The sequence below is a fragment of the Lynx canadensis genome, chromosome X (genome assembly GCF_007474595.2).
Source record: "Lynx canadensis isolate LIC74 chromosome X, mLynCan4.pri.v2, whole genome shotgun sequence".
Classification (NCBI taxonomy): domain Eukaryota; kingdom Metazoa; phylum Chordata; class Mammalia; order Carnivora; family Felidae; genus Lynx; species Lynx canadensis.
Window position 1 is genome coordinate 17,826,302 of NC_044321.2, and position 18,996 is coordinate 17,845,297.

General features: G+C 43.5%; 1 long non-coding RNA gene across 2 annotated transcripts; it reads left to right on the plus strand.

Annotated features, from left to right (window-relative positions):
• Nucleotides 1-5,916: 5,916 nt before the first annotated feature.
• Nucleotides 5,917-17,524, plus strand: LOC116737905. 2 transcript variants are annotated; one of them, XR_004343244.1, is made up of 4 exons: nt 5,917-8,604; nt 10,431-10,600; nt 16,164-16,340; nt 16,636-17,524. It is a non-coding gene; the product is annotated as an uncharacterized LOC116737905 (long non-coding RNA). The 2 variants fall into 2 exon arrangements; XR_004343245.1 differs by lacking the exon at nt 5,917-8,604 and having other exon boundaries at nt 9,573-10,600.
• The last annotated feature ends 1,472 nt before the right edge of the window (nt 17,525-18,996 follow it).

Here is an 18,996-nt window from a genome sequence, read left to right on the forward strand (position 1 = left end):
GAGTGGGGAGAGGGGCAAGGAGAGGGGGAGAGACAATCCCAAGCAGGCTCCATGCTGTCTGTTTAGAGCCTGACGCGGGTTTGATCCCACAAATGGTGAGATTCTGACTATGTGAAACCAAGAGTCAGAGGCTTAACTGACTGAGCCACCCAGGTGCCCCTGGTTTATTTTAAAAAATGGTGCTTTCTCCTAAAAATGTGATTGAGAATTTAAAACACTTGATTAATGGCTGAAGGAAGGCTGGGTTAACAGTGTTTTTCCTGGGTGTGAGCAGTACTGATGTCAAAATAAAAACGTGCCTTCCATTTGCTGCACAGTTGAATCGTCACCTCTTTGCTTGCATTAACTATGGTAAGCTCCAGTGGTCTCAGATTGATGGATTTTGTTCTGTTCCCATGGCTCCTGGGTTAGGGTGAAGGGTGTGTGTGATGTTCCACATCATTGGCCTGTGTTGGGGACTTGAGAGCAGTGCTACTCAAAGCGCGGTCCTTCAACCAGTTCTTTGTTTTTTGAGTATTTTGTTTAATTCAGCTGAACGTCTTGTTCCAAGCAAGACCTCAGTGAAGGAAGCTGTATGCTGATTTACACTGTAGCTGTGCTTCTTCCCTAGTTTGGAATAGCACTTTGAGTGGCACTGTTCTAGAGGCTAGTTGGACAGCATTATTTGATAGGAGCTGCTATGTGTGGTCGTGAAGAGACACTTAACCTCTTTCTGTTTTCTGTTGCTAAGTGTCTTTGTGCTAAATAATCTTTTGTATTGCTATGCTTTGGGCTAATACACCACTTCTACTTACATTATCTTGCCCACTTTTTTTTTTAGGTTTTATTTTTGAGAGTGCCAGAGCGAGTGGGGGAGGGGCAGAGAAGGAGAAAGGGTCCCAAGCAGGCTCTGCCCTGCTAGCAGGGCTTGACCCATGAACCGCGAGATCATGACCTGAGCCGAAACCAAGAGTCAGACGCTTAACCAACTCGGCCACCCAGGCGCCCCTATCTTGTTCAGTTTTAAAATAACTTTGTGAATTCAGTGTCAGTATCACTGAGTAGGCAGCAATCATAATTTTCAGTGTGTCCCAGAGGGTCCCATAGCTAGTCACAATTTGAATCTACGTTCCAGCGTTCTGAGCCTGCGACAGTGGTTCTTAACCCTTTTTTTGTACCTTGGACTCATTTGGCAGCTTGATTAAACCTGTGAACCCTTCCTCAGAAACCTGGTTTTTAATATGTAAAGTAGATATGATTATAAGGAAACAAGTGATACTGTCTTTTAAAAATTTATGACTTAACATTTGTGCTTTAATTACTTGTTACATAGGTGAATGTAGTGGTGGATCAGACACCAGGATTTTGGAGTAGTAATGAACATAATTGTCTGCAGCAACTGAAATGTGGTTAAGAATGCATCTGATTTCTCTGGTTGACAAAGTCCTAGGTACTGCCAGTACTAATATGGCTTGTCACCTACATTGGTACTTAAAGGAAGTGCTAAATTTCAGTTAGAGGTTAGTGAAAATAAAGATAGAAATGTTTTCCCGTTCAAGTTTAGGGACACATAGTTCTGTCCACAGGCCCCAGTTTACGAACCTCTCTGGCCTACAGTTTTTCCTTCCATTGTTTGATTGTATTTAGGTGGTGGGGAAGGGTAGCTGGGTCCCCTCATCCTGCTGTCAGAACCTCAAATCAATGCTGGCAGATCAGTTCTTCTCAGCCAGAACCGTTTAAAATCTCAATTACCTAGTGCACTTATTCCACTGATTTGTGCTTTACTCATTATTTCAAAAATAAGAAATAGAACATGGGCAAGAAATAGCCCAGTGTTTTTGGAAAGCGATTTGAATACCCTTGGATGGGATTTCCCTGGGAAATCAGATGATAAATGTGACTGGACAGGTATGCTTATCTCCGGTATCTGGGGGTCTTGGAGACATCCTGGCCGGCTCACTAATACAGACGCCAGCCCCCAGGCAGCAGCCAATGACGTGTGGTCATTTTCAGCGAGCAGTTTCTTTATGATGTAGTATCAGGGAGCAGGCCCTGTTGGTGCCACTTTGCTCAGGAGTATAGCAGAATAAATCAGGGGCTCTGCCTGGGAAATCAGACTAATCAAGAGAGGTCTGTATTAACAGATGCCCTCTGATGCCAAAGAGGGAAGCCTGGAGGGCTGTCTCCCCCCATTGCCTAGAGATGAAAACCCAGGATTGTAAAGACAGGAAAGGGGCCGGTCTCTTACAGATGAGGGCTTTGCCTCTGGTGTTAACTTAGTATTGTTCCTGATAGGTTGATGATTATGTTGGTATTTAGGTTCTCACTAAGTGATTCTGACAGCTCTGAGTTCATTGCAGAGCAACAGAAATGCTCCTTGGGCTATGTTCCACGTCCTCTACTTTCTAGATAACTCTGCCTTTGCCTGTGTTCAGTTGTGGGAGTTAAATTTGATAACCTGAAACTTCCTGTCCTTCCGGTGCTAAGGGGGAGCTTCTGTCAACATAGCCTGTGCACTCATTGCATGGGCCCTTCACACTCCGTGTTTCTCTTTCTTTCTCATCATATTAAATATTCTTCATTATGTATTGTCCACATACGTTTACTGTTTAGTGTCTGAAGAGAGAGTGTGTCCTGGTGAGAAGGAATACACTGCAGGATGGTTTTTGCCGTGTAAGAAGAGCTGGAGGTCTTTAACTGAAGTATGTGGGCAGAGAAGCAAGATCTGAGGCTCAAGTGTGGTTGACAGATGGCTAGAACGTAAGCTCCAGCCACCACAACCGGGTGCCCATTGGTCATATTGAACGCTTTGCACATGTAGTAGGTATTAAGAGGTTAAAGTGCACCATAAAAGAGAATGCTTAGAATTCCATTTTCCATGTGGGGCATGGAGGAAATAGGCTAGTGTAAAGAAATTATACAGAGTTGGGTATGTTCAAGAAGAAAAGCGGAGATAAAGGGAGAAGTCCTTGCATCTTCGCGCATCGAAGGAGCAAGAGTACAGTCCCGATATGGGTGAAAGTGCTGTGTTGGTGAAAGGGGTATTTCTCTAGGGCCTGTGTCTTTTGGGTTCCTTCTCGGTGCCCTGAAGGGCTGAAGAAGAGCAGAAACTCAGGAAGGTGTACAGCATTCAGACCGTAAAACTGGGACGAACTGAGAATCTGTGGCCATTTTGGTGTTAGCCGTTTCTGTGAGTTTTCCCCCCACCTTTTTTTTTTTCCTGTGCCGTCCACTGTCAATTTCATCACTCTTCAATGACTCCATCCTTGGTGACTCCTCACCTACTGGGTGGAATTCTTGCACCAGGCCTCCACTTTGGGCCCATGGCTTGGGTTTCAGTGCCAGTCTGTGGAGACCAGGCAGCAAGGCCACAAGACTTGAGCCAGGCCCTTGGCTTCCACTGGATAAATCTGGAAGGGTTTGTGCACTAAAGTAGTTAAGTATGGTGATGAATTATAAACCAGTGGAAAACATTGGAAGTCATGAAGGTATATGGAAAACAAACGCATGAATAAGTGGGAAGGCATATACAAACAGATAAGGTGCTTAGAATCCTGAGTGCCAACTAAGTGTTGTGAGTGCTGGAGTTGAAAAATTAGCATTTTGTGATCCTCACATGGAAGACAGAATCAGGTGAGCATCACCCTCTGATGTAAAATCTTGGGGAAAATTTGACAAGAAGCCTGTTTACATGGCTATAAAGTCTCCCAGAGATTGCTTATGAGCTGTGTATAAGTTTCCTATTGTAGCTCCAACAGATTACAGCAAACTAAGTTCCTTTTAAGGTGACACATTTATCATCTTACAGTTCTGGAGATCAAAAGTCTGAAACTAGTCTTTTTCTTTTTTGTTTTGAATTTTTTTGAATTTTTTTTAACATTTATTTATTTTTGAGAGAGAGAGAGACAGTGTGCAAGTGGGGGAAGGGCAGAGAGAGAGGGAGACACAGAATCTGAAGCAAGCTCCAGGCTCTGAGCTGTCAGCACAGAGCCTGATGCGGGGTTCGAACTCACAGACCATGAGATCATGACCTGAGCTGAAGTCAGACGCTTAGCTGACTCAGCCACCCAGGCGCCCCCTGCGGTCTTTTTCTTTTTAATGTGTGCAAGAGAGCATGTGTGCAAGTGGGGATGGGCAGAGAGAGAATCCCAAGCAGGCTCCATGCTACAGAGCCGGACACGGGGCTTGATCTCACGAGCCATGAAATCATGGCCTGAGCCAAAATCAAGAGTCCGATGCTTAACCAGCTGAGCCACCCAGGTGCCCCTGAAACTAGGGCTCAAATCAAATCACCTTGTGGGCAGGGTGGGTTGCTTCTGGAAACTTTAGGGGGAGAATCCATTTTCTGCTTTTTCTAGCTTGTAGAGGCCATCTGCATGCTTTAGTGTCTGTTCCTTTCCTCCAGTCTCAAAGCCGGCACTCCATTAACCTCTTCAAGTCTCTCTGCTGCTGTTTTCACATTGTCTTTCTCTTCCTGCGTTCCTGTGGTAAGGCCCCTTTGGGATTATATAATACTACCCAATAATCCACCACCTCCTCCATTCAAGATCTCTACCACAGCTGCAAAGGCATTACAAGGTAACGAAGTTCTTGGGATTAGGGTGTGGACATCCATCGGTGGGCATTCTTCAGCCTCCCACGCATTGCTAGAGAAAACAGCTTTATAGTGGAAAAGCTGAACGGCACCTTGCTGAGGTGATCAAAATCCCCAATAAGGAGCAGGTGGACACACATGCCTCCAGTACTCTGAGAAGGGCCCCTCTCCGCCTGTGCAGTCCTGTGTCTGGCTAAGTGCATATCTGAATCTAATCACAGGGAAGCATTAGACCCAAAGGGAGAACATTGTTTTAAAAAGACCCTAGTTCTTTAAAAGCATTAATGTCAAGGGGCACCTGGGTGGCGCAGTCGGTTAAGCGTCCGACTTCAGCCAGGTCACGATCTCGCGGTCCGCGAGTTCGAGCCCCGCGTCGGGCTCTGGGCTGATGGCTCAGAGCCTGGAGCCTGTTTCCGATTCTGTGTCTCCCTCTCTCTCTGCCCCTCCCCCGTTCATGCTCTGTCTCTCTCTGTCCCAAAAATAAATAAACGTTGAAAAAAAAATAAAAAAAAAGCATTAATGTCAAAAGACGCACAAGGCTGTGAAAGAGGTTTCCAAATTGAAGGAGGCTAAAGAAATGTGGCAATGAAATGTGATCCCTGGCGCTACAGTGCATCCCATATTGCTTCAGTTGACAAACTGGAATATGAACGGTAGTTTCGATACAAGTATTGGTATTAAATTTACTCAAGTTCTTATTGCAACTTTTCTCTAAGTTTGAGATTCCTTCCAAGTAAAATATTTAACATTAAGAAAAAACAATAGGGCACCTGGCTGGCTCAGTCAGTGGAGCGTGCAGCTCTTGATCTCGGGGGTTTGGGTGCAAGTCCCAATTTTGGTGTAGAGATTACTTCAAGTAAAATAAAATCTTAAAACAAGCAAGTGGTGCTCCTGGCACAATTGGTCTCCTGTCTGCCTGATGGACATGACAGCAAGATTTTTGGACAAAGAATGAAAAACCTAAGAGGAATAATGGTCAAAGGATCCATAGAAGCATCTGCTGCTTTTACAATCTAGTACAGGAGACAATAAAAGGCAGTGTTCATGAGGCAGACATTCTAATGGTGAAATTGTTTTTGAGGCTTTCTGCCTGTCACTACACAGTACCTGTCGGGGGCCCCACAGGAGACCGTGAAGGCTGCGGTGGAAGTAAATAGAGATGCCAGGAGGAGGAAGAGGATGTCGTGGCAGTTGGGTGTCCATCCACACTCAGGTTCTTGGGGGTCCTGCTGGCTTAGAGGCAAAAGGCCTCGGACAAAGAAGATCTTGCTTTGAAGACCCCACTGTTTCTTTGCTGTGAGATGTTTGTTTCTGAGTTTCTGTTAAGAGGCTGCAGGGTGTGAAGAGGTTTTTTTTTTTTTTCTTTCCCTGTGTATGTGGCAGGAGGAAGGAATGGAGAGTGAAACCGGCCTGAAGCCTCCTCTTGACTGAAGGCAAAGAGCCCTGTATTGTAATATTTTAGATTTGAAAATAGGATAACATTAAAAAGCTATTTAATTAGTTTTACAGGAAAACTGGCTGAGGACTTTAAAAGGTTCAGCTGGAACAGTGGCTGTCTTGCTGTTTAGAAGTAGGAAGAGAAAAATGAGGGCGGTGCTTCCCAACTTGAGTGTGCATGAGGATTACCTGATTTTATTTCCTTCAAAGACAGTCTGATTCCCTAGGTCTGGGGCAGGGCCCAGGACTCTGCAGTTCTCACAGTCCAACCCGCTGAAGTCCGTGCTACCGGTGTGTGGACCGTGTTCTAAGTAGTACTGAGCTAGAGTGCTGGTGAGTGGAAAATCAGATGGGTGACATTGTAGGAAAAATGCAGAAAGCTGTTGGCATGGCCCACTGCTGAATCAAAATGTTTTGAATATCAACTTATTGTTACAGGCAGCCCCAAAAGCAATAGACATTGCCATAGTAATTGTTAAAGTGAGTTTCATCTGATTTCCAAGGGTTAGAAATGTTCTCATGGATTTTGTTAAAAAGGCAATTAGATAAACCATTATTTGGGGTTCACTTTTAAGCTCCCAGTACTCCCCAAATCAAAAGGCATTTATACCCCCAGCATGTGAAAAGTCAGCAATGGATGGAGGCCATTTAGTGGAGGCTTTGAAGCAATGAATAGTGTCCGTTTTCAAGTCCTCTTCATGATTCTGAAAGGATATGGAGGCCCTGTTCAGTGTGCAGACATCGCCCTGACAGCTAGAAGGTTCTAAACACAAGGATAAAGGATTATACTTCTTATTCAGCCAAACCTGCAACTTACCGAAGCCTGGATTGTGCTTTGATTTGATGGGTTTAGGTTGAGTTTGTTTATTTCTGTGGAGAGTACAACCAGAACACATTTCAATTTGACACTGGGTCTTTTGCAGGTTTATTCAAGATGCAAAGAATGATCAGGGGGAGGATTAGAGGTTACATGATTCAGTTCTGATGTACTAACAGCTTTCAGTAGCACTTATTAGCCCCTTTGGCCACAGCGGCCACTGTGTAGGAGGCCATAGAAGACCATGTTTGGGGTCTGTTCAGGGTATTGTGCAGAGGAAGAAAACTTGTGGGCAGCCTCTTAAGCAGCAAAGAAAAATAAGCACAAAACACCAGCGGAGAGCAATAGGGCGCACTGTGAGAACTGCAGGAGGTGAAAGCCCACTGGAGTGAGGGTAAGGCTTAGTAAGGTGAAGGCTATAAACAGAACACACAAGTTTTAGTTAAGGGATGGGTAGGATGGAGGTGATTTATGCAAATAGATTACAAAACACCAAATGTTTAGAAGAAGACAGCAAAACCTACTGTTTATCCCAACTGCAGCTATGCAAAAAGATTAACTCTTAGATTTTCCTTAACCAAAGCCCATCAGGCCCTTGCAGTCTTATTCTCCCCCACCAGAAAGGCATCTGGGATGGTGTTGTGGTTGAATTGTGTAATTGTGTCCCCTGTAAAAGATGTTCAAGTCCAACCTTTAGTATTTGTGAATGTGATCTTGTTTGTAAATAGGGTCCTTGCAGATGACCAAGTTAAGAGGAGGTCATTAGGGTGGGCCCTCATCTGATATGACTGGTGTCCTTACAAAAGGGCACATTTGGACCCAGAAACATGTACATTGTGGAGGCAGGAGAACATTATTCTACAAGCCAAGGAATGCCTAAGGAGAAAGTCCTGGAACAGATTCTCCCTCAGCCCTCAGAAGGAGCCAACCCTGCCGACGCCTTGATCTCAGAGTTACAGTCTCCAGAACTGTGAGACAATACATTTCTGTTGTTTAAGCCAGCCAGCTTGTGGTACTCCATTACATTGATCCCAGGTGCTCTTCAAAATAATGAGATGGCAAAAGAGGAGGGCTTCTTATGTATTAGCTGTTACTGCAGTAAGACTGCCTGCGAGCAAACTTCAAATTTCAATAGCTTAGAGCAACAACGAGCGTTGGTTTCTCTCTCGCCCACCTGTGGGTTGGCTGGGGTTCAGCTGATCCAGACAGGGCTCTGCTGGGCTTTGCTCAAAGGTGTATGTTCCATCAGGGTTGGCTCCACATGGCTCTCACCCTCCTCACACCACTAGTTACCTGAGACATGTTCTTATGGTGAAAGACAGGAGGGTAAGCACGATGATGCAGGTACCTGTCTAGCCTCTGTTTCATGTCTGTCGCTGTCCGGTTGGTCAAAGCACAGTGTGTAGCCAAGCCCAAGTCTGAGAGGTAAGGAAGTGCAATCCAGCAGCATGAAGCCATAGCCATGATGTGGACGACTGGGGAGTGAGGAAGTGAGAACTGTAATTCAACAGACCGCATTTGACTTCAGAATTGAATGTGAAATCCAAGGGGTGCTTGATGCCCCTGGTCGGAACTCATGGTGTTTAAGGAAATAGGAAAATGTGTTTTTCAGAGGGAGCAGCACAGACTGTCCATCTTGACTGACATATGTGAAGACTGAACCTTAAAAGCCTGTATTGCACTTTGAATGAAGCAGTCAACAGATGACCTCTTGTTAGCGAACAGCTGGTAAAATCTTTAAGGAAATAAAGCAAAACACGAACATGTGCCTCACAAGGTAACACAGTACTGTGAATTTAAAGATCTACTACTTTGGTATGAGATGCCAACGTCTGTCACTTCCTGGATGGGACATCATTCAGAAAACTTAGGAAAGGTGCTGTTTGGCAAACATATTCTCGGTAATTAGGGAGCCTGAAACACCAGACTGTATTGTTTCTTGCACATGGAAATCAAGGCAGCATTGTTTCTTCACTCCACTCCTTGCTTTTAGTAATAGCATCAAGACTGGTTTGAGAAACCATTATGAATTTCCAGACGTAAAAGTCAATAGTGCTAATACATAGTAGTGATACTACATTCAGGACAAGGAATGCTGACTCCTGCAAATGCTCTTTACTTGTGGGATGCAGAATGGGAAGGTGCAGAGCATAGGCTCTGGGCCCAGACTGCTGGCTTCAAATCCTGCCACTGCCAACTCCTGCCTCTGGGATGATGGCCCTCTTTTGGGCATCTGTAAAATAGGAACAATAATGGCAACTCTGTCTTAGCCCATTCGAGTTTCTAGAAGGGAATACCATAGACTGGGTGGCTTATAAACAGAAGTTTATTTCTCACAGTACCGAAGGTGGGGAAGTCCACAATCAAGGTGCTTGGCGGATTCAGTGTCTGGTGATAGCCAGCTTCCTGGTTCATAGATGGCCCTCTTCTCTCTGTGTCCATATAGTGGGAGTGTCAAGGAGCTCTCTGTGGTCCCTTTTGTAAGAGTACTAATCCTGTTCATGAGGGCTGCCCTCTATGACCTAGTCACCTCCCACGTGCCCCCTCTCCTAATACTGTCACATTGGGGGATAGGATTTCTTATAAATACGTACATATGTATCTATATCTATATCTATATCTATTTTTTTAATTTGAAAGAGAGAGAGAAAGAGGGGGAGGTACATAGAGAGAGGACGACAGAGGATCCAAAGTAGGCTCTGTGCTGACAGCAGACAGCCTGACACGGACAGGGCTGGAAGTCACAAACCGCAAGATCATGACCTCAGCCGAAGTTGGATGCTTAACTGACTGAGCCACCCAGGCACCGTGGGGGTTAGGATTTCGGTATATGAACTTGAAGGGACATAAGCATTCAATCCTCTGGATCATTGTGAGGCTTGGACTGGTGCCTGGCACAGAGTAAGGGCTCAAATGTTAGCTTTTATTATTTACCAGCAAGAATCAAGTTTCAAAAATGAGTTATGCAAAAGCAGAATGTATAGCACTGCAGCCAAACTGTCAAATATTTTGGGCCACTGCTGCCTTTAAAAGAAACCACGTGGTGGAATCTTAAGGAATATTAAGTGCCATGCCCTTGCCAGTCTTTGTATTTGCCAAGAACAGTTATTCAGCTTTGGTTTTACTTAATCTTTAAAACCCACTATAATTCTCCCAAATGCTCATTTTTTTTTTCTCTCTAATTTCTCCAGACATCTTCAGGGTAACTGGCTATATTAACTGATAATTAAATGGGGCAGTAAAGAGGTTAGGCATTTTTGATATGTCCTGGAAGGACTTCTGTAAGGCAGGTTTGGGTGATGTTCTATTTGTGTGTTCAGATTGGTTAAGATTTGATATTTGTGTTATTATATAAACTTTTGGAGAGTAGGGACCATGCCCTAAAGAGCTTCACGTCCCCACAGTTTAGCAGGACACAGTACCCAGTAAAAAGAATGAAAATATAAGTGATCTAAGAGTCTGTGGAATGTAAATCATCAAAGAGATACCATATCTGGTAGCTTGGGTATGAAACACCCAGTAATGTACAAAAGACTTAGCAAGCGATTCAGCTTAACAGTAAGAGTAGTGACTAATTTATGTTTCATTTTGACACTGACATAGGAAGAAATGAACAACCCAAAATGAGATGACCAGCTTTCTCTTTCATGGAACAAATGCATTTAACCCGGCTGAAATCCACAGGCCATCAAAATTTGGAGGACTAATGTCAACATCCTCATGGAAGAATCAGAATGCTACAATAATGTTACTAGGAAGAAAGCAATGGAGAGGTTGGAAAATACATTATTGTGGGTTTCTGTTATGTGCCAAAGAACTCCTTTAAAACAATGCTGCATGTGAGGGGCTAATAGACAAAATCATCAGAAGTTAGAAAGGTACTTGGCCACATTTATCAGAGGAGACCTACAAGTCTCCTTTAACTATCTGCTCCCCTCCCCCCACCTTGGTTTCTGGCCTTTAAATTTACAATTCTTTTAGAAATGGCACCTCATGGTAGACTCATTTAAAAACAAACATCTCTTCCAGTACCTTCTCACATGGTTGCTTCTTCAGGCTTCGACTTTATTAGATGTTGCCAAATTGCTTTCCAAAGTGGAAATTTAGATCAAGTACCAATTTACACATTTATGACAGGACACCAGAATTGAAGTTGCTCCATTTTCAACATCTAGTATTGTTAGATTTAAAAATTTTTGCTGGCCTAGAAGTGTGAAATGGTAATGGTTTAAATTTTCATTTACCTGATGACTAATGAGGTTGAGCACATTTTTATAAGTTAATTGGCTAGCCAGTGTTCCTCTTTGGAAAAATGCCTATCTTCTGTCCTTTGGGCTTTTATTTTCTTGTTGATCTATTGTGTTTACATGTTGAGGATAATAATCCTGTGTTGCTTATGTTTATTTATTTTTGAGAAAGAGACACAGAGAGAGAGAGAGAGAGAGAGACAGAGACAGAGACAGAGCGTGAGTGGGGGAGGGGCAGAGAGAGAGGGAGACACAGAATCCGAAGCAGGCTCCAGGCTGAGTTGTCAGCACAGAGCCTGAAACGGTGCTCGAACTCATGAGCCATGAGATCATGACCCGAAGTCAGATGCTTAACTGACTGAGCCACCCAGGTGCCCTAATCCTGTGTTGCTTATATTGTTAGGAGTATCTATTCCCAGTCTACCCTTGAGAAATATTTCTAAGTTGCACCTTTTTTTAAAATTACATTTTGTAATCATCAGAAGACTAGCGTTGGCCATGCTTTATCTTTTTACTTATTCATGGTATTTTTTGATGCACATGAGTTTTTTATTTTTTAAATGATTTTTTAAGTTTGTTTGTTTATTAGTTAGAGAGAGGAGAGGGACAGAGAGAGGGAGAAAGAGAGAATCCCAAGCAGGCTCTACACTGTCATTGCAGAACCCACTCGAACTCACAAACCGTGAGATTAAGATCTATTTGTCAGTCTGTTTGCCTTATGGCTTGTGTTTATTGGTCTTGTTTTAAAAACGTTTCCCTAGCCTCGTCATACACACACACACACACACACACACACAATCTGCCATGTTTTGAACTTTTGCTTTTTATAATTAATTCTTTCACTTACCTGGCAACTTTTTTTTTTTTTTTTTGTAGGAGCAAGGAAAGGTCTTTATGGGTTTTTTTTTTATTTTGTTTTTGGTATGCTGTGAGGTGTGAGGGTATTTTGTTCCATTGTGATCACCACTTGTCCCGATACCCTTGATTAAATTGTCCATTCATTCACCAATGGTTTGAAATGCCTTTGTTGTCCTACATTAAGTTATTCATTTATTCATGGGCCTGTTTCTGAGCTCAGCAGCTTTTTTGGACTTTGAGAAAGTGATATTTGACGGGGCTGTGCCAAAAATGTACTTAAAAAAAGATATACAGATGGCCACAGAATGCCAATGGATTGTATTTTATTCTAGAATATTACAAAAAGGAAAAGATGCTGATCCCAGGCTAGATGAAATTATTTTTTTCTGATGGCCCACTATATAATTTATTTATTTTAAATTTTTTAAAATTTATTTTTATTTTTTGAGAGAGCAAGCGCAAGCAGGGGAGAGGGACAGAGGGAGAGAGAGGGAGAGAATCTTAAACAGGCTCCACATTTAGCGCAGAAACGGACATGGGGCTTGATCCCACAACCATGAGATCATGACCTGAGCCGAAATTAAGAGTTGGACACCTAACTGACTGAGCCACCCAGGTGCCCCAATTTATTTTTAAACATTAAATTTAGGGTGGCTAAATTTAATGAGCCTGAGCCTGAGCTGTTCTGTCAGCACAAAGCCTGATTGTGATTCTCTTTTTCCCTCTCTCTTGTCCCCTCTCCCGTGCTCTCTCTCACAATAAATAAACTTTTGAAAAACACATTAAATGTAAACATTTAAATTAACACCTAATTTGTGTGGGATCAGTTATCATAGGCTATACAACTGCATTATAACAAATTACTGAAGATGCTGTGCATAAAATACTTAATCAAATGTGGTAGTTATATCTAAGTTTATTAAGTTTGTGGACAAAGCAGTTCAGCATGTGAAATCGACCAAAAAAAAAGAGCTCTATCTGGGGAACAATTCAAGTGCTAGTAAATGTGTTAAGCCGGGGCCCATGTACCACCTTAAAAAAGAAACATTACTTAGTTTTTTGAAGACCACAAAATTGTGCTTAGCTAAGGAGTGAAATCCATGTGGTTATCTGTCTTTCTTCATACTCTATAACTCATCTGTTCCCCAAAGTGATAAGAGGCAGCTCACAGTGTTAAAAACACATTTAAAAGAACAACAACATCAGCTGTCATATTGTATTGCTCCCCTATTCCAACCCCATGCAGAACGATTCCCTTCTAAGTATTTCCAGGATCTGATGTCTTTAATTTCACCTCTAAAAAACAACCTTGTATTAAGTGCAATGTTGTATAATTACTCAAAGCCTAGCCAAACCTAGTCTCCTGGTGATTATAAAATGTAATTAAAATGAAGTGTATCTTAGAAAAGATTTCACAAGGGCATGCCTTGTCAGTCTTGTCATTGTTCTGGGAGTTCTCTGTCATACTCTAGCCAGTGGGATTTGAATGGAATCATCCAGGATGTTATAGCTACAATTTCTCACTCTTAGATTCTAAACCTTGTAGTGGTAGCACACTGACTTAATTTGCTTACACAGGGAACTGATTCTGACATTCTTTATGCCCAAATAACTCAACACTATAAAGCCTGTGAGGGCAAAAAGATAATCATTTGTTTGTTCAATAACACTAAGGGTACTAACGTGTCAGGCCCTGTTGGGGTACTGAACATATCAAGGTGACTAAGGCCCTCAGAGACATCCTCCAGTCTACCTGGGGAGACTAACTCACAGACATAAAATAGCGGGCTGGGGTCTCCTGATCCTGCATGGTGTGCCCCATGGACATTTGAAACAATGTGGGTAACAATCTAAAATAGCCAAAAAGGGACAGAGGAAGGAGGGAGGGACTGTTTTTCAGTCCTTGAACGGAAACTCTGATGGTTAGGTGGAAGATACAGTGAAGGGATAGCTGTATATTTTCCAGGTTTCTTTTTTTTTTTCTTTTTTTATTCATCCTCATTTCAGATAGAAATGTTTAAGGGAAACCAGGGAAGGACTGCCAGGAACATAGCAATTTGGTTTTCCAAGATCATTATATTTAGTACTTTAATGTCTAGCCTTTGAGGTGGGGGTGAGGGTGCTGAATTTAAGAAAAAGTAAACAGTTCTTAATTATACCATACTGTGAGACTTGCTATGCTCACTTCAAACAAAAATAATCCGGCCTTTTCCACATTACAGAAACCTCAGTGATTAAACGGGATCGATTGTCTGAGTGGTTATGATTGGGGGTTATTACAGTTAAATAATGCTAAGCCTTTAAGATGAGCAGTAAACTCCAAATGGAATTCATGGCTAAGAATATCAGTGAGGCAGTCTGTTGTTTAATGCAGTATTTATCACCTCCAAGGGAAGACAAATGATCTTTCCTGTTTGGATAATGTATTAGGTTTTTTTGAAATTCATATATCACCTGATAAATTTTATATAATACCAGCACAATAAAACATTCCTGCAATTGGACATGTTGAACAACATTGCTCCTTCAACAAATGAACTTGCATAAATTACTTTATTTAAGAATGCCTCATAGATCTTTTCCTTTTTGTTTCAGCTGTGCAGTCCCTTGGGTGCAGTGGGTAGCTTATTCCCAACACCTGACATCTAGATTTCTCTTAAAACAAACAAACAAACAAACTCTTGCAGGGGTGCCTGGGGAGGTTGAGCATCCGAGTCTTGATTTCAGCTCAGGTCACGATCTCACGGTTCGTGGGATTAAGCCCCACATCTGTCTCTGTTACAACAGTGCAGAGCCTGCTTGGGATTCTCTCTCCCTCTCTCTGCCCCTCCCCTGTTCACTCTCTCTCTCTCTCAAAATAAATAAGTAAACTTAAATAAAAAATAAAACATAAAAAAAATTCTTGTAGGTTAAATCTATTTGAGTAGATTGGATGTGAAATGATGTAAAGTATAAGCTGTGTGATAAGGGCTACAGTTTTGCCCTGAGAACTGGGCAAGAGGACCCCCGCCCTGGGTCCTGGTTTCAAGAGGCCTTTCACTGAGGCTGTCCTAATAGCTGTGCCCCTCACCACTGGGTGAGCTGTCTGCCGTGCCAAGGGGTGTGCCTGTGTCCCCTTCTAGAACACAGTTTGTATCCCCGAGACTTGAAATTTCCTGCCCAAACCACTCAGAGCACACTTCCAGGGCCCATGGGGGTCTCTTTCTCAGTTTTCATCCCATCTTTCTGATGGAAGACTCCTCCTGGGCTCTGGCAGGTGGGCGAGGTGCTGCTGCTGCTGGGGGTATGAGCAGAGAAAAGGTGGTGGGCTGAGGGCCCTGGCCTGCCAACATGTTTTTGCATTGAACTGCACAGAGTTTGAGAATTCTGAATTGGAACCTGGCCTTCCAGGTGTAGAAGCGAGATACTTACACGTTAGGAGAGGATGTATTTAATGGTTTGTAGCCTGATTTACAGCTTTAAATGGTGTATGGATGCATTTGCGCCCTGATCTCAGATCCTACAGTGTAGGAATGAGCCTGAGGAACTGCATAAAAAATGTTTAAAAATATGGACAGTGAGTGAGTACTCATAAAAGCTATCTTTGGAAGAATAATGGCAAATATTATATTGTGTCAAACAAGCTCTTTGTAGAGTCAAAAATTTTCACCTGCTTTATGAAACTGAAAATAGAGGTGCCTGGATGGCTCTTTTGGGGGAGCATCTGACTTGATTTTGGCTCAGGTCATGATCCCAGGGTGGTGGGATTGAGGCCTGCATGGGTCTCCGCACTGAGCATGGAGACTACTTAAGATTCTCTCTCTCTCTCTCTCTCTCTCTCTCTCTCTCTCCCTGCCCCCTCCCTTGCTCTCATGCATACAGGCTCTCTCTCTAAAAGAAACAAACAAATAAATAAGAAACTGAAAATAATCAGTTGATATTTGAAAATCTTATCTTAGTTCCCTTCCTCCATTTGTACAAGATGCCCTATGTAATGGGCATGAATCCTTTTTTTCCCCCACTGAGTATTCGATTGGCAGAAAGTTCTAGAGAAAAGGAATAGGTCTTCATTTGATAAAAACCAGGTTCAGTGCACTCAGAGAACACTTGACATTAAGGAATACAATGGTGAGTTATTATGGCAGATGAGACATGAACAAGAAATAATTTCCCTCTTGTCCTTGATGATGTCTAGTAACTTCAGAGAAAAGGTTCATTATCGCTACTCTCTATTCCTTTCTTTTCATCCCAGCTGCAAAGTCACATTCTGAACCCAGCCTGTTCAGGCTAGCTTTTCAGTCATCTCTGAGATTCCTGTTGCATTCATCCTGCAATGTTAAGTGCCTTCTCTGGAAAGTCCCAGGGGTGTAAAGATGTCCGGACCATGAGGAAGCCTTCAAGTGGCTCAAAGACAGGAGAAAACAGACAGGTGTGTGTTTACGCTTGGCTATTTTTACAGCCAATAGGAACACAACCAACTAGACTTGGAGGATGACCAGGGTCTGTGGTGAAGAGCAAGAGAAAGAACCAGAGAAGAGGGGACACTGTTGTGGTTCTAATTTGCATTTCCTTAAGGGCTAATGAAGTTGAGCTGCTTTTCTAATGTTTATTGGCCACTTGGAGAACCTCTTTTTGAAATGTCTCTTCAAAATCTTTGGTTCACTTTTTCTATTGGGTGATCTGTCTTTTCTTACCGCTTTGTACACATTCTGTATATATTCCAGATATGAAGGACAGGCACCACTTTGACATACCTTCCAAGGAAAGAGAAAACCATCGCAATGCCTTTGGCAGAATTAATCTGTGCATCTTGTGTTGGGGAAGAGTAGGAGGTGGTGTGACTTTAAGATCATGGATGAGGAAGGGAGCCAGCCTGGTGTTCTGCTGGTAAGCAACTGGATGGCTCTGCTGCTTCTTAAAATACTGAAATAATTCTATGCCTCTTGGAAAGGAGCTGCTGCCCTGAGCCCTCAGGGCCTTTCCCTTCTTCTCTTCCTCTCTCCTGTCCTCTCCTCTGTTCCCCTTCCCCCCTCCCTTCCTCCTTCCCTCCTCCAGTCGATCTGCACTGAATACTTCCCATTGGCATAGATAGCCCTGAATAAGAATTAAAAACAAACAAACACCAGGAAGCATCCACAGGTATATTTAGGCGTGTGACAAAACATCTGAACTGTTAAAAGGCACAATAATAATGATGCCTGACATTTCTTCAGGCACCTTTTTAAGAACCTCATCTTATGATAACGCTAGAAGACGAAGATTATTGTTATCCCCTTTTGTCCGATGACAAAACTGAGAACCTGAGAGATTAGGCAATTTTCTCAAGGTCACATAGAAGTAGGTAGCAGCGAATGCTAGGAATCTAGCCCAGGAAGTTCACTCATGGATGCCATGCACTTAACCACTGTCACCACTGTGTTGTGCTGCCCGGGAGCATGGAGATCGGCATCAACCTGAATGGCACTGCTGGCAGTTACAGAAGGACAGGGAAGGGAACCATGGCTGTCAGTGTTCGGTCAGGAAAGCAGAAACCACTCTGCCTATCTTAAAGAGGGTGTATTTGCATTTTTTAATGTTTATTTATTTTAGAGAAAGAGAGAGACAGAGACAGAGACAGAGTGTGAGCAGGGGAGGGGCAGAGAGAGGGAGACACAGAATCCGAAGCAGGCTCCAGGCTCTGAGCTGTCCGCACAGAGCCGATGTGAGGCTCAAACTCACGAGCTGCGAGATCATGACCTGAGCCGAAGTCAGATGCTCAACCCATTGGGCCACCCAGGTGCCCCATAAAGAGGGTGTGTTTAATGCAGAGAATTGGTTCTAAAGGTATCAGAACCAATTGGCAGAAGGAGCAAAGAGGGGACGATGGCACTCAGAGTTCTGTAACTTCAGAAAGCTGCTATTGCTAGCAAAGGAGGAAATGTGTGGACCCGGAGTCCGCAGAAACACTTGCCCCTGCGGCTGCTGCCTGACTGGGACTCCAGGAGCCACAGTCCTGCTGATGCTTCTGGAGTCTGTGGGCACCGGTGGCCCTATGCCTCTGCTGCTGTCGCCTCTGCCCCCGCTGTTGCAGGAGCCCACTGTTGACTGCTGGAGCCACCAGTAGGAGCAGGAACAGCTGGCAAAATCTGGAGCAGACTTTTACCTGCCTCCTGCCCAAGAATGCCTTCCACTGACAGAATCCAGAACTCAGATGGCAAGGGAGCCCGGAAGATGTTGTCTGTGGCCTTGACATTGAACATGCTAGAAGGTCAGAATGAAGCTGAGAGCCAAAGCGTATCCTACATGCTCGGTATTGCCCAAAGAGATGTGGGTACAGGGAAGGAAAAAAAAGCTTATTTCATTGAATCTAAGATACAATTGACTGTAAGATGTACTACCATACTATATACCATTAAGAGAGAAAAATGCTGTGTAAATAAGAGGTACACTCTACTTCTAGAGATGTTAAAGCTTGAAAAAAAGTCCCTCTTAAAACTGATGCCTTATGGTAAACGCCTGCCCCATGCTTGCCTGTAGTCTAATGGGGTGGATCCCTATAGAGATCTCATCATCATACAATCCAAGTGATGTGACAGGTCACTCCATGACCTGGATAAGAACAGGGGTTTAGGACGCTTTCCAAAGGAGTCTGAACTAAGTCTTAAAAGACGAATCTGAGTTTCTCAGGAAATGGTTTTCCAGGCAAAAATCTTTTTTCTGAGAGCACAAAGGCTGGATGAAGTTGGGTGTGTCTGGGAACTTGAAGGGGTTTAGAATGACTGGAGGATTGTGAGGGTTCAGTCACGCAGGAGTTCCATGTGACACACTTGGACATTTTCCCACAGGCTGACAGCCGCTGCCGAAGGGCCTTAAAGCACCATCATAAGTTCATTTGAAATTTGACTCAGGATCGCAATTCAGTTGGCTCCCGCTGGTGTGGCTGTAGCTGTTGTTAACTATTGAAATGCATCCTTACTTGGCAATGGCTCCAGGCCCTCCTGGCAGCCTCATCCACCCCAGCCCCTCCCCTGGGCCCCTGCAGATCCAGCAGCTAAGAAGTAGTGCCTGTTGGAGCGTTTAGTTAAGCTACCCCATGGTGCTGTTGC